General features: G+C 47.7%; 1 protein-coding gene and 1 long non-coding RNA gene across 5 annotated transcripts in view; both read left to right on the forward strand.

Annotated features, from left to right (window-relative positions):
- Nucleotides 1-14,482, forward strand: part of LOC142582302 (uncharacterized) — a 560,510-nt gene that overhangs the window by 147,991 nt on the left and 398,037 nt on the right. The gene's annotated exons all lie outside the window — the stretch shown is intronic.
- On the forward strand, nucleotides 4,376-5,302 carry LOC142581808 (uncharacterized). The gene is made up of 2 exons (XR_012828296.1): nucleotides 4,376-4,697; nucleotides 5,216-5,302. It is a non-coding gene; the product is annotated as an uncharacterized LOC142581808 (long non-coding RNA).

Consider the following 14,482-nt stretch of genomic DNA (forward strand, 5'->3'; position numbering starts at 1 on the left):
TTTTTAAATTTTTTGGTGTTTAATACAATCAGTACACAGCACTTGTATGGGCTCAAGGTTCCCTGATGCATTTCTGGATGAATGTGCATTTAAGTGCCAACACCTGTAGTGTCTCATTGATGTCTAAGCACACTGAAAAGCTTTCATCTGGTGTAGCAGCAACATAGAGAGCTGGTCTTGTTGGTGCTTGCTTAATTGAAAAAAAAAATAAACATGGGGTGAACAAGGCATGCAAATGGAAGAACCTGATGAGACACACTTGTGTTCTTTTCCTTTGTCTGCTGTGTCCACTGTTGTTCTTCTTTTTCCATTTAAACATTTCCTCTAGGGATTGTTTGTCTTACTATTATTAAACGTGCATTTGGTGGCACCTTTTCTGTACAGCTGATCACCAACCAACCTGTGCAGTTGATCAGTCATGTAGTTTAACTGCCTAATGTTTGTTAGCCCTTTAGCTGTGATTGTTTAATGATGCTTATCAATGATGGCAGCTTACTTTTGTTTCATAGAACCTCACCAAACTTATTGTCAAGAAAAATATTATTTTCTTCAAACAATGCCTGGCAAGAAGGTGTGCTTGACAACAGAGAACAAAAACAGGCAATTACGATCGTAATGCAAACTGATGCAGTATGTTGCCATAGCTATGTGCTTGAAGTGGTATGTTTCAGACCAGCATGATCAGCAAGAGTGATGGGTGCCCACATGCAAGCAGCTGCGCATGCACCCAGGCTGCCTCGGGCACGAATTGAGGCAATGAATCGGACCATTGGACTGCCTTGCACAGTCGGTGTGCTTTAGCTTACTCGCACACATGCATCCGTTGCTTCCTCGCGATGCATAACCATTTCATCATTTCCTGCTGGGCCATTGAGCAGTTGGCTTTCTGCGAAATTTATCACCTTGCAGTTGTGCCCACTGCGTTTATTGCAAATTAGAGAGGTTGAATTTTCTGTAAAACTCAGTCACTTCGCAGTTGGCCCGCCGGATTTATTAAAGTGAAACTTTATTTCCTACCCTCCCGTGTTTGGCACGGCTGCTGCTGCTGGGTCAGCCAGTAACTGAGTGGGCATATTTGTGGAAAAGAGAAGTTTAATACATTATTAACTATGCACTAAAATGTCAGAGGCCAGAAATTGACTCATTTAGTATGACATGACTAAATACATGAAAACAGAGTCCCCACAAGGTATAAGCAGAAATGGACACGTGACAGAAGCTCCGTATGTTGCACACAAGCAAATGTTTGAAGCATAGTCCACAAAGAAAACAGATGCGGGCAGAAACAAGGCGTTATATGACACATATTACATATACGAACAAGAAGGGGAACCAAAGCGCCCGATTTTTGTTATTCACAACCATATTAAGCCAAAAGATAATGAAGTGCACCGAATGCTAGTACCAGTAAATAGGCTTATATAGTTCCCATGTATGCTGACTGATGAAATAGTGTGAATAAACAGCTCTGCACTGCGTAAAAAAACACACAATATTTTGGACTACAGTAATATCGTTATAACAAAGTCAGAGGGACAGCGAAAAAGTTTGTCATAAGTAGCAATTCGATATTAGCAGCCACTCGAGAAAAGCTAAAGCAGTTGAGCTTTAATTGCACCACAACTGCAAGGTAGTCAAAGTACAATGTATTCAGTGTGGCAACACTTTATTCAGTTGCAAAAAAGGCAGTGAGCTTTGGCTGTTTCAAGTTCTTAGCGAGCGTGAGGAACTCCTGCTCTAATTTGACCAAGCATTGCATGAGGCCATGGTCACTGCCCATGCATTCAACCTTATTTCACAGCAGGCATAGGTACTCCCGCGTCTGCACCGTAGTTGACACTTGACGTGGTTCTTTGTCTGTTGGCTCTTCATCCGCCGGCTCTTCGTCCTTGTCGGGGCCACCAGCAGTGTCAATTATCTCCGCATCCGTCGCTGGAGCGACCACAAAGGCAACAGCGTCAACCAACACGAATGTCTCGAAGTCGCCTTCTACCTCTTGGCCAGCAATTTTGAACAGCCTCGTACAGATCACTGCAAGTCCGGTCATTGTCACAGCCTTTTCCCACTTCTTTTATCAGAAGAAATTTCTGCTCCTAAGTCAGACACTCACCCGGAGACTAACGAAGCCATTTATCACTGTAAACCACAAAAGCACATGCGAGGCACGCCTAACGAAGCACTCCGAATAACACACAATCACATGGCCTGCAGCAAGGATCCAAACGCACGCGCCGTCGGTGCCAAAGTGACTGAACGGGGTGGGTGATGCAGAAGACAGAAACTTTAAAAATGTCCCCAGGGCATCTTGGTTTCCTGGTCAGTGCGTGCTAGTGATGGCGACAGTTGCAATGGCGGGCTTGGCATCGGCTTCACATATAGAGGAAGAAAAGTAATCGGAGTTGTGGAGCAAGAAGCAGTGACCGCGGAAGGACACCTGTTGATGGAAGATTGTGCTTGGGAGGGCAGGCCGGAAGAGGGCAGCTTTGGAGGTGCAGCGACATAGCAACTGGCAGTGAGAGGCAAGGAGTTGACATGAAGGCAAGTGAGAGGAGTGACTGGCGTCCAAACGGCTTGCAGACTGGATAGCGAATGAGGAGGGGAAGGCAGTGGCCACTTTTATATGCGTAGTGCGTGCCGATGGACGTGCCACTGGTGGCGGCCTTGTGCAGAACACTCGGCAAAGGAGCAAGCCATGCGCCGTAGCTTTCTCTGTTGTTGATTGTGCTTCTCTGTCTTATTCGTGCTTTCAGAGCAAAATAAGCAACACCCTTTGCAAGTGTCGGGTGGCCAAAGCTTCAATGAATGTCGAAGAAGAATTGTTGCATGGTGGGGCAGCTCAAATACTGGCAAAAACGTGCTGGCGATACAGTTCTAATCATTCCCCGCAAGGCCTCGTCAGAGGGAGCAATGGTAGCAATGGGTGGATCCTGGCCATTTGGCTGGAAATTCTAAATCACGCTGTGTCTTATTGGAATGACACCAAGCAAGTGCTTCTTTAACAGCTTTATTCTTTTTTTTTTCGCCCGAGGGCATCTTAGATATTGTAGTATTTTGGGAAATGTGTTTAGAAAATAGGTAGTTCAAGGCGAGGATTGCTAATAGTTGCTGCATATTGTATTTTTGTTCCATTTTCGCTGAAAAGTTCGCATCACGTTTGGGAAGTCATGACACCTCGATGTGTCAGAGCAGAGTTACCACGCCAAGTGATTTGTTTGTTTCACAACGTAGTCCCTTCTTGCATGTGAATTCTGTACTCGACTGAATTCTTTCTTACTATGCTTACGCCCCAGAGGACTAAACCCGGCCTTGCCGCCAGCGCCCGTCTATTTTGACTGGCGCTGCTCTGCCTTTAAATATATTATGTGGCATCTCTTTCTAGTGAGATTAAAAAAAAAAAGTACTGAAAAGTTTGTCACACTTTAGCTTTGTATGTTTCCAAGCAGCTCCCTTAGGGAATTTAAAATTGCAAAAACTGCAGTGGGAATGGCAGTTCATTGGCGTACGCAGCGGAATTGCACCTGCGGTACAGCGCTAACACGTGTTCTTATTAACGCGTACATTTGGTGACTTCGTTGACTAATGTACGCGTTTTCAACAATAAATTCACAATTACTCTTCTTGAGGCGACTTTGACTGCACTTATTCGGCGATGTCACATGTATTCATCGACTGAAAGATCACAACGGCATGTGCCAGCATCACACCGTGCGGAATTGTTTGACATATAAGTCTGCACTAACGACGGGTGCTTATTATTGAGGTACAGAAGCAGCATTACAGCCCAGTCGAAAAAAACAATTGAAACCATTTGGAAATATCAATGGGTCCAACTGGAAACGGCAATTTCCAATTGGACCAAGTGTTTTCTCCAACAGGACCATTTGGACCAGTTAGAACGGCCAATTGGTTAATATGGAAACCCTCCCTTCCAATTGGGCCAGATGGAGTCTCCAGCAGGACCATTTGGGTAAATCCGAATTGCCACATGGTCCAATTGGAGTTATCAAAACCATTTGGATAAAATTTAAGTGAGAAAATGTTAATGTCTCTTGTGTACAAAATTTGCAGATTTCTCTTTTCCTTTTGAGATTTCTCTTTTGAGATTTGGACGCGAGATTCGAGATTGGATTCGTGAGATTGGAAGACACTATTTGGCATTTGGAGGGCAAGTAAATGGGGAACAACCGTAAAAAAAAGTGGTCGCGATGTATTGATCATGTTAAACAGTAAAAAAAAAAACTTGCACTTTTTTATGTGTTTCTTAAACACACGACTCAAACAACTTTTAGGCATAATGCAATTTGTAATTTAGCAATATTGTTTAAATTTTATATTTCACATCTCTGAAATAATTCTTCCTTGGAATGAAATTTTGTCTCAGCGTCATTTTTCCTTGGTGACCGAACGGGACAGCATAATCGACATCAACATTAGCAACATGTGCTCGTGTGTGCAGCAACCATGGCAGCAACAAAAACAGTCGTGCATGCGTGCTGCACTACATTCTGCCCTTTGTCCTGATCGCCTTGCGTGCTTCGTGCGGCACGAAATCTACAAACATTTGGCAATTGTGCCAGTGACAGACATAAAGAACTTCAAGCCTGACGACGACTTTTCGGCGGGTTTTTATATGGTGAAGTGGACAAACGCGGCCGGCACGTGTGCCCACTACCTTGCCAGAATTTTGCAGATCGGAGGTAAGTTTCCGCGTTTCCAAAGCTCTTGTAATTAATTTGCATTACTGCACTACACGAGTGCACGGGTCACGCACACTCGTTTGAGTTAAATGATTGCACAGATATATGTATACGCTTTTGTGTAATGTAGCAAATATGCATGATGCACTGAACTAATTTCGACAAAAATGCTTCAAGTGTATTGCATGAGCGTTTCTTTAAAAGCAAGGTTTCCCCGAGAGCGTCGTGACAGCACTGGTGAAACGTATGAATCACTACGTGGGGCGAACATTGCTGACATTGACAGAACAGCGAAAAATATATACTGATTAGAACAATTTTCTTGCATTTGCTGCTTGAACCTTAGCTACATAAACCGCAAATTGTGACTCTCTTCAACCTGGTTGGATTGCTGGATATTAAAATTGAGGTGCCTTTTTATCTAATATCAGCTTGCCTGTCGTGCCAGCTTTTGAGGGCAACAGGTTTTTCAGGATTCCATACACAATGCTGTCTTTCTTTTTTATCCATTTCTGCAGGTTGTGGCGCGACTAGACCAGAAAAGGACCATGAACAGTATCCCGAATTGCATTTTTCTCAGTAATAAAGCTTTAAATCCTACTTTTCACTTGTTGCCTCATTGTCACATGTAGTTATCATCTTAAGGAAGTAGTGGCTCCTTGTGTGATATGATGTGAAGCAAGAAAAGCATGGGGAAGAGTATTAATGAAGAGATTCTCTTTCTGTGCTGTTCGTATTGTATTGCATCATATTAGATCACAATATATATGAACCAACTAGCCGAGCAACACGTAATAATGTGGTTCCTTATTGCTGTGCTAGTTTGCCAGATTCACACAGCGCAGGCAGGCGGTACACAGTCGAAACCATTTGACCCGTCGAGCGGAGCCATTTGCACCATTTGGTTCCATGCCAATTGGCCCAATTGGTTCTATGCCAACTGCACCATGTGACCCAATTGGCAACAACCAATTGGTTTTATGCCAACTGCACCATTTGAGCCAAATGGTATACAACCAATTGGTTTTATGCCAACTGCACCATTTGAGCCAGATGGTATACAACCAATTGGCCCAATTGTTCCAAGTGGCCCAATTGGGTACTAATACACAAATGGGACCAATTGGAAACAAGTGGAAATTTTCCAATTGGGTCCAATTGTTTTTTTCAACTGGGAGCAAGGGTAGAATTAAAGAAAAACACGATCGAGACGTCGCATTAGTCAACAAAATTTATTGGCTAGTTAACATGAGCTCCACTTCACGTAAATGGGGTTCATGGCGTTTGTCTGCGGGACGCACCTGGCACGTATGTGGAACGGGTTGTCCCAAACACATGTAACATCGTGTTCATGCCTTCCCCCACAAAGGCCAGCGTCTTCTCTACAGCTGTAAACGTAGAAAAAGCAATCTGGCACCTGAAGAAAGGAGAAATCGCAGCCGCGAATTTCAGCCATCCTTGCAGCAAAGGGTGTTACGACTTTGAGGTGGTCCCGTAGCGCTCGTCACCCGTTTCGTGACAGAGCGTTGGTAGCGAAGACTCCGAGTCAGGCGTCGGTGAGAATAACAAAAGGGACTTTATACACTATATACAGGTCATTATACAGGACATGAAGGGATCGGCACTGGGGCCGAGAGCTCACAGCAAACGCGACTGTTCTCGCACGGCGACGTCCGGCGAAAACGCGTGACACATCTCACTCCAGTCGAGAGCGGCACTCTGCTCCCGGTGGGTCGGCGGATCCGGTTTTCCAGGCGGCGCGCCGCGGCTTATAAGCCCCCAGAAACCATTGTCACTCAAACGGCCCAATACAAAGTGAGCACTCGACGGTCGTCGGAGGGGTCCAACCAGCGACCACGCTGGCCACCCCGTTCAAAACTGGCGGGCGCGGTGACCTCCAGGGAAGGGGAGGTACGGCGCCGGGCTGTCTGGCACTTGGCGACACGTTTGAACATGTTGCCCGCCGATGCTTCTCCGGAGGACACCACTGCCTGACGGCTCAGCATCTTGACTTGTCAAGGGAGAATTAGGGCGCTGTGCCTTTCGGCGCAGCCCCGGGTTTGTCCAAAGGGCGCTCGCAGGAAAATTCTCCATCTTGCAGATTCGGAATCCGGGCTTGTGGTAATGGCACAACAAGGGTTGTCGTCTGCTACTGCTCCCGCGCATACTGTTGGAAGCGCCCGCTAGGTGGCTTTCAGTGGCGCCTCTATCAACGCAAAAGTAAAGGAGTAAATACATAGGTATGCATGCATATAGAACCATTAAAGGCTAGGTGGCGCGCGCCGCCGCCGCCTGATTCAAAGGGCTGAGCCTCAATCATCCATCCATCCATAGGCGGTGCACCATGCGTATAGGGTGTATAGGAAAGGGGTGCGGAGGTCATGTAAGACTACAAGAGTATCGCGCTTTCATCGTGCTGCAAAGTGCCGCAAATGCCGTGGCTCGAGTCTGAGGTGTTTGTAATGCTCAAAAAATAATGAGCTACTGATTGTGGGTATGCAGCGTGATCGTGAAAATTGAACGGTTTTGCAGTAGGGGCTTTGCAGGATCACTAGACAATTATTTCCTGAGGCGTGCAGCGGTGAAATTTGCAAAACAAGAGTTTTTCGGAGCACCGTTGTCAACACTGTGCTGGTGGTGGTGAATTGTAGAAACAGGCGGGTTTAGCCTGGCGATCAAGGCCGGCAATCGCTCCACCCACTGTGATAATTCTATGGCTCGAGTGTTGGTGTTCGTGCACCGTTGCGTCTGTGCCACTGACAGATGTCTAGGAACAAAATTCAGTGACCCTACCACGCATTTAGACCATTTGTCAAAACTCAGATGCCGCAAATCGAGCAGGACCGGCTGGAGAAAATTGACGGGGAAACACCAACTTGTGTTGACCTGCCATGTTGACAGCCTGGCCCGCCACTGGAGATGCTAGGATTTTTCCTGTTTTCGGCAAGTTATCGTCGATTTGCACCGTCAAAAGTGCAACCAAACTAGAGGCGGTGATTCAATGCAGGCCGATAATGGCGAGCGGTGAGCAAATTTCTAGACCGGCTTCCCCAAAGTCGTCTTCCCGATTTGTTAACGTAGTTCATTGCGTCGAACATGGTGCTTATAATCTGAGGGACACTTCTTTCGTGCTTTTTGGCACGTTACAGCACCAGAAGTGCTCTTTAGAGCGGTAAAACTTTGCTCATTGAGCGCACCCTGTGGAATGCTACGGCGCAAATCTGCCCGCGGTCTTTTGGCCACTTTTCGGCATACAAGAGACCACGGTTTCCTGGCATCGCAAAGCATCAGTAAATCTGTATTTTCGTGTGGATTCCATCACAGGAAACACCAGCTATGCGACTGGAACTGATATTAAGGGTTTGGCTGCGCTGCACCATGGAATTTGACAACTTCCGTTTGCTCTGCAGTAAACAGCTAGGAGCACTCGGCACTCACTTGGTACCTGTTACTTTGTGGTCATCGGTTGTGGGAATTTTCTGGCCTGTTTTGTGCCTGCATGAGACTAATTCGTCGGTAGTAATAATTTGACACTGCATGTGCAAAAGAGTCACTGCTGCTCGGTGGCCGCGATGCCATGCACTCGCCACTTCGCTGTAAGAGGGTTAAGCTCTTCGTGTGCTTCAAGTAATGCGGCTTAAAATGCATACGTTTGGGTCGGGACCAGAAGAAATTTCGAATGAAGCGATATTTCGAGTAAAGCGATTTCATTATAACAAGGGATTACTGTGTCCGATTACTGAATCAAAACTAGATTATCGCACAAGCGGCAACCGCAGAGCACCGTAGAAATTGTAAAAGTAGTCTCAACTAGCTTTACAATTATATGACATTCGAATGTGTTAAGAGACGTGCAGTGGATATTGGTGGCGAACGCAGCCTGGAGCCATAAGCACATGCGGTGGAGAAGTACGACACAGCGCTACCACCAACCACAGCCTACCTAAATCTTCAGACACCATAAAGGTCTTGTGGATGACAACAGCCGCATCTCAAAGAGCTAGTTGAATGTCAGAATTGTGGCTGTTTTCGCTTGTTGGTTTGACATCATGAAAACCGCCGTGGTTGCTCAGTGGCTATGGTTGTGATATCAGGCATGAGATTGTGAAATTCAATTCAGTAACTTTGCGCTACGTGGAGGGCCTGCGTGGTTGGATATGCGTTGCTCGGAATGATTTTTGCCGAAAGGATCGCCGACGCGGGACGCTGACGCCGGATTTTCTGCGACACGAGGCCCTTAACGTTATCGCGTTTAAATACCACTTGGTGCTCACAGATACGATGACGTTCCGTTATCTCACGCTGATGCTTCTTTAAAACGGTGCACGTATTATGATGAAAAACAAAACCGAACGCACACTTGCAAACCCAGCGATGGTCCATGGTCCTTTCGATGGTCCATGATCGAGTTTTGAGCGCACCCTGCTGCAACCTGGGGGCGGGCGACGAAATTGGCTGGGTAGTACCACATCCGGACTAAAGCGCGCTCGCCTCCAGTCCGGCCGTGGTCGTACAAGTCGCAGCTCTTCGCGTTGAGTTACGCTGTCATCGGGCATAGTCGGTCACGCTGCTTCATTTGTGTGTTCAAGCTACACTTCCTTTTACTGCGATAGCAATGATATGGACACCCCGGGCGAATTTCTATGTCGTCGTCGGCGTCGCTGTGATGTTCCGTATAAAGTCCAAGTGCGATGTGCGATAACATCGCGGCCATGCGCCGTGTGCTGTAGTTGCGAGAGAAAGCTTGCGAGATATGAGCAGAAAAGTATGGTGGCTTGATGCGGCGGCGTCTTCTATCGCGCACAAGGGAGGAAGGTGGGGAGGGTGTAAGCCGTTTTCTCACACGCACAGGGGGTGGGGGGGGGGATCGGTGATATGTGCGCGCGCTAGGAGTGGAGGAGGGGGCAAGGGAGCGCGTTAGTGCACATCTCTTCTGCTCCGGCTTAGCGCGGCCGCGCGTGTCCAGTCATGGAATTAATCTGCGGCAGGTTCGAAGGCTAGGCGACTCGATATTGATGACGGCTTCGTGTGCATTGTGTTCTAGCGTGCCTAGTTCGCATTGAAGCAAGAGACAGCAAGAAGGGGAATTCGCTAGCCGCTGCGGCCGCTCTTCACGACATCTTTCTGACAGCCAGTATGCGCCCTCATCGAATGATATGTGTTCGTATTTGCCTGTGCGCGCGTAACAACGTGCTTGTTAATTTAGTTAGTAAGCGAATGTTTGCAGCAGTTTATGCAGCGGATGAAACGAATAACATTACTTCGTATAACTGTCTAATAATTGGCTATCGCAATCAATGATCCACGTTGCTGGGGAAAGTACGATTTGCTTTTGTTTTTTTACTATGCCAGAAAAGGCAACTTCGTTCGCTGACAATGCGCTGTGTCTCACCTCATCCCGAGTGCGCCCGAAGTTTCGCTTAACCATGCAAAAAGCTGGAGCACCAAAGCAGTCGTGTCTCAAAAACCACTGGTGGTGTTGATATTCCTTTTGTTTCAGAAGTGCCACGCGCAGGAATTTACGGGATCTAAAGAAATTTTGATGGTGAAGCGGCACAGTTAAACATCGAAAGTTCATAGAACGGTACAAACTGTTGCAGAACACGTTGCTGAGAGGACAAAAACAAAATTGACTGACGTGGTAGAACTAGACAGCCAGTTACGCCATGAAGTTGCGTGATTTATCTGAGGGTCACTGCCGGGAAATGTGCGTTCGCCGCATAAGCCTGTTTGTGTTCGGTAGTTTAACGCGCCGGCGCTGACACGCACAACAACGGGTAAGACGCTGTAACTGTGGTTGCGCTATATATCAACTTATTTATTCTTTTATTAGTTCTATTATTTGATTGTCATCATTGTTCAGGGGCTTCAGTTCTGAGTTCATGCGCGTTAAGCGAATCGACGCACATTGCAATAGTCTGCCGTTGCAGCTTGACATGATGTGATTGCAGTGGTACATGCTCGAAAATGACAGTGCAGCGAAACTGCGTCCACAATTTCTTGTACATAGTATGCGCATTCGGCGCAGTACTGTGCTTTCTTCTCGGCGAAAGGCATCCTACAACGCTTCCCATGCACGAAATTCTCCGAAATTCCCGCTGCAGCACAGCTCAGACTAGCGGATGTACCGCGGTGCCTTGCATTCACCAGCAGGACCTCGCGTTTTGTGCTACCCGAAACCGCTAAACGCGGCATGGAGGGCGTTGTTGACTGGCGTTTCCACAGCGCCTCTTGGGCACTCCGTCACGCCCATGCTTAATTGGGTCATCCCGCACGTCTTCGTCGGTTTTGCGAGCACCACAGCACGAAGGAAAGCTGCTCAGAAGCTGTACCTGTCGGCCTTTTTGGTGCCGTATCTTCGTCGTATTGGAGCATTCAGCCTTTGGCACCTTTGGTAGAAAAGCTTTCCTCTACGCACACTTCTCTGGAAGCTCATTGGATTTCAAGCCGTTCTAATTATTTTAAACCATCTAACGGTCGCGGCATGTCTCATCATTGTCTGTTCTCTATCACGAGCTCTTGAGAGAGCGAACCGTCGACCGTTACTTTCACTCTCCCGTGGTTGGAAAATGGCGTCGGCGCGCAGGGGTCCCTTCCGCTTCATGGAAACGGGAAAGTGAAAGATCAGCAGCGAGCAAGGCGTATTGTGCGCCCATCGTGTTTTTGTTTGCTTGCCGTCGCGAACGAAGAGACGTAACTGAGTGCTAAGCTACCCGCCGTGGTGGCTTAGCGGTTATGGTGTTGCGTTGCTAAGCGGGAGGTTGCGGGTTCAAATCCCGGCCACGGCGGTCTCATTTCGGTAGGGGCAAAATGCAGAAACGCCCCGTGTGCCACGCATTGGGTGCACGCTAAAGAATCTCAGGTGGTCAAAATTAATCCAGATTCCCTTAATAAGGCGTTCCTCATACCGTACGTACTCGTGTAAGGGCCGCACTTTTTTTTCACAATTTTGGTGAGGTGCTGCCCTTATACGGGACCGAACCTTTTCGTGAAAATGGTGCCGGCGCAGCCTTGACTTGTGCGCCCCCCGGATCCCCGGATGTGCCATTGCATCAAAGGTTAACGCGCAGCTCTCTCCATCTAGTAGCTGCATGCGGAAGTGCGCAGCGAGCGAAAATTTGCCGATGCGCGCGCGGCATCGCGGTACCGAACACGATTGCTTCTTCGTTGAAATTCTTTTTCCAAATTCTGGGCTGCCATGTTGGGGGCGCGGCCCTTACACGGGTCTATACGGTAATCAGATCGTGGTTTTTGCACGTGAAGGCGCAGAAATTAAATGTTCTAATGTAAGTCTCTGGCTGCTTTGATGAGCGCTGCCCAACGACTGATGAAGGAAACTAATTTTGGTTGACTGCGTCCGCATGTGACGTAACAAAAACATGTTATAAAATTTTCTTATGGATAGAAGTGTGCTCCAAACGTTTCTTTCTTAACATTAGCTGATACCCTTGAGAGTAGCTTCTCGTTCGTTTCCCTTTCTTCTCTTTAGTTTCCCATCCGCTTCTTTTATTTTCACCAACATTTTTGCTGCAACAAAGCCTGCAGATGATGAGAATTCATATTGTGAAGTCGCTACGTTTGACGCTAACCTGGTATGCATTCTGCATCGTAGGTAAATGACCTGTATAACGAAGGATTCCTTGTGTACCGGCTGAATTTCTATCTGTATTGTGAAGGCCTTTTTTATCGAAGACCACTACAACGAACTTGCCTTGACAACAAAGGAATTTAGGCGTTGCCAAGGGCTGTTTTGTTGCTTTATGACGAGCGCGCATAGTGGCGCCGCCGCAGAGCGGCGGTGCACATCTATAACCACCGTGCGGGAGGGTCCGGACAACGCAGTAGCTCTGGTGAGTCTCGAAAAGCTGTGTGCGGGCTACTGAAGCCCTTCGACCACGAAACCGGGGAAGAAAGCAAAAAAAAAAAAAAAAAAAGCTATTCACTTTAGTAGGTTTGGCATTCAGTTTATTATCTGTTTTGAAGTAGCTTAGCGTGCAAAGAAGAACCTGTTGCAAGACATGCTGAATATTGTCACGGCTCACTTGAGACAAGAGCAGAGAGCGTTATTTTAATCTAGACAATTAGAACAAGCGTTCAGTTTTAGCTTCTTCTTCTCTAGCACGCTCGCTTGCACACACGAGGTCGTCGTTCTCGTCGTCAGCGTGGTTGGGCACAGATGGCGTCGTGGCATTTGCCCCCCTTCAGAAGGAGCATCGTCCCGATGCTTGGCGGGTAGCACCCGGTGTCCAGCCCACCAGCAAGTGTCCATGTCATTCAGCCAAATAAGGTTTCATGCGCACCACGTGTACAGTCTCAGGCAGGTCCTGACGGCGCCTCGAGCAGGATTGGCTGTCAGGAATGACTTCATAGTTGACGTCGCTAAGGCGTCGTAGAACCTTGTACGGTCCGAAGTATCGGCGCAGAAGTTTCGCGGCGAGGCCTCGGCGGCGTACTGGAGCCCAAATCCAGACTCTTTGGCCGGGCTGGTAAACGACGCATCGATGGCGTTGATTGTAACGTCGCGCATCACGGTCTTGCTGGCTAGTTATGCGAACGCGTGCGAGCTGTCTTGCTTCTTCGGCGCGCTCTGTAAAATCTGCGGCGTTATTCTCGGAATCGCTGGAATCATGAGGAAGCATAGCATCCAGCATTGTAGTCACTTCTCGACCGTGGAGGAGACTGAATGGCGTCATTCTTGTTGTTTCTTGCCGAGCCGTATTGTAAGCAAACGTTACGTATGGTAATATTTGGTCCCAGTTCTTGTGTTCCACATCGACATACATGCACAACATGTCTGCGAGAGTCTTGTTGAGGCGCTCCGTAAGTCCATTGCTTTGCGGGTGATAAGCTGTCGTCCTTCTGTGTGCTGTGCCACTGAGCGTGAGTACAGTTCGCAAAAGTTCAGCCGTGAATGTGGTTCCCCTGTCGGTTACGATGACCGCTGGAGCACCGTGCCTAAGGACGACGTTTTCGATGAAGAACTGCGCGGCTTCGGCTGCTGTGCTGCTCGGAAGTGCTTTGGTTTCTGCATAACGCGTAAGGTAATCTGTCGCAACTATGATCCACTTATTTCCTGCAGTTGATATTGGGTATGGGCCCAAAAGGTCCATCCCAATTTGTGCAAACGGTGTTTCCGGCACTTGAACGGGATGTAATAGTCCGGCAGGTTTCGTAGGTGGCACTTTTCGTCGCTGACAGTCAAGGCACGTTCGAACGTAGTGCTTCACGTGAGTTGCTAGCCGTGGCCAGTAGTATTTCTCTTTGATCCGTGCTAATGTTCTTGTGTAGCCTAGGTGGCCCGACGTAGCTTCATCGTGACAGGCCTGCAAGATTTCACTGCGGAGAGTTTTAGGGATAACCAGTAGATATCTCTTCCCTGTTGAAGAGAAGTTCCTCTTAAAAAGAACACTGTTTCGTATGCAGAATGATGACAAGTTCCTTGAGAACAATCTGGGCTTGTTTGTGGTGCGGCCTTCTAAGAAATCAATTAGTGAAGCGAGCTCGTGGTCATCTTGCTGTTGTTGAGAGATGGTAGCTGCACCAACAACTCCTAAAAAGCCTGCGGATTCGTCATCATCTCGGCCTGAAGACTCGATCGGTGATCTGGAAAGGCAGTCAGCGTCTAAGTGCTGTCTGCCCGATTTATAGACCACTGTCATGTCGTACTCTTGAAGCCGTAGGCTCCAGCGTGCCAAACGTGCAGATGGATCTTTCATGTTGGTCAACCAACAGAGAGAATGATGGTCACTTATGACTTGAAATGGGCGGCCATATATGTACGGGCG

Source organism: Dermacentor variabilis, chromosome 5, assembly GCF_050947875.1.
Source record: "Dermacentor variabilis isolate Ectoservices chromosome 5, ASM5094787v1, whole genome shotgun sequence".
NCBI classification, from domain to species: domain Eukaryota; kingdom Metazoa; phylum Arthropoda; class Arachnida; order Ixodida; family Ixodidae; genus Dermacentor; species Dermacentor variabilis.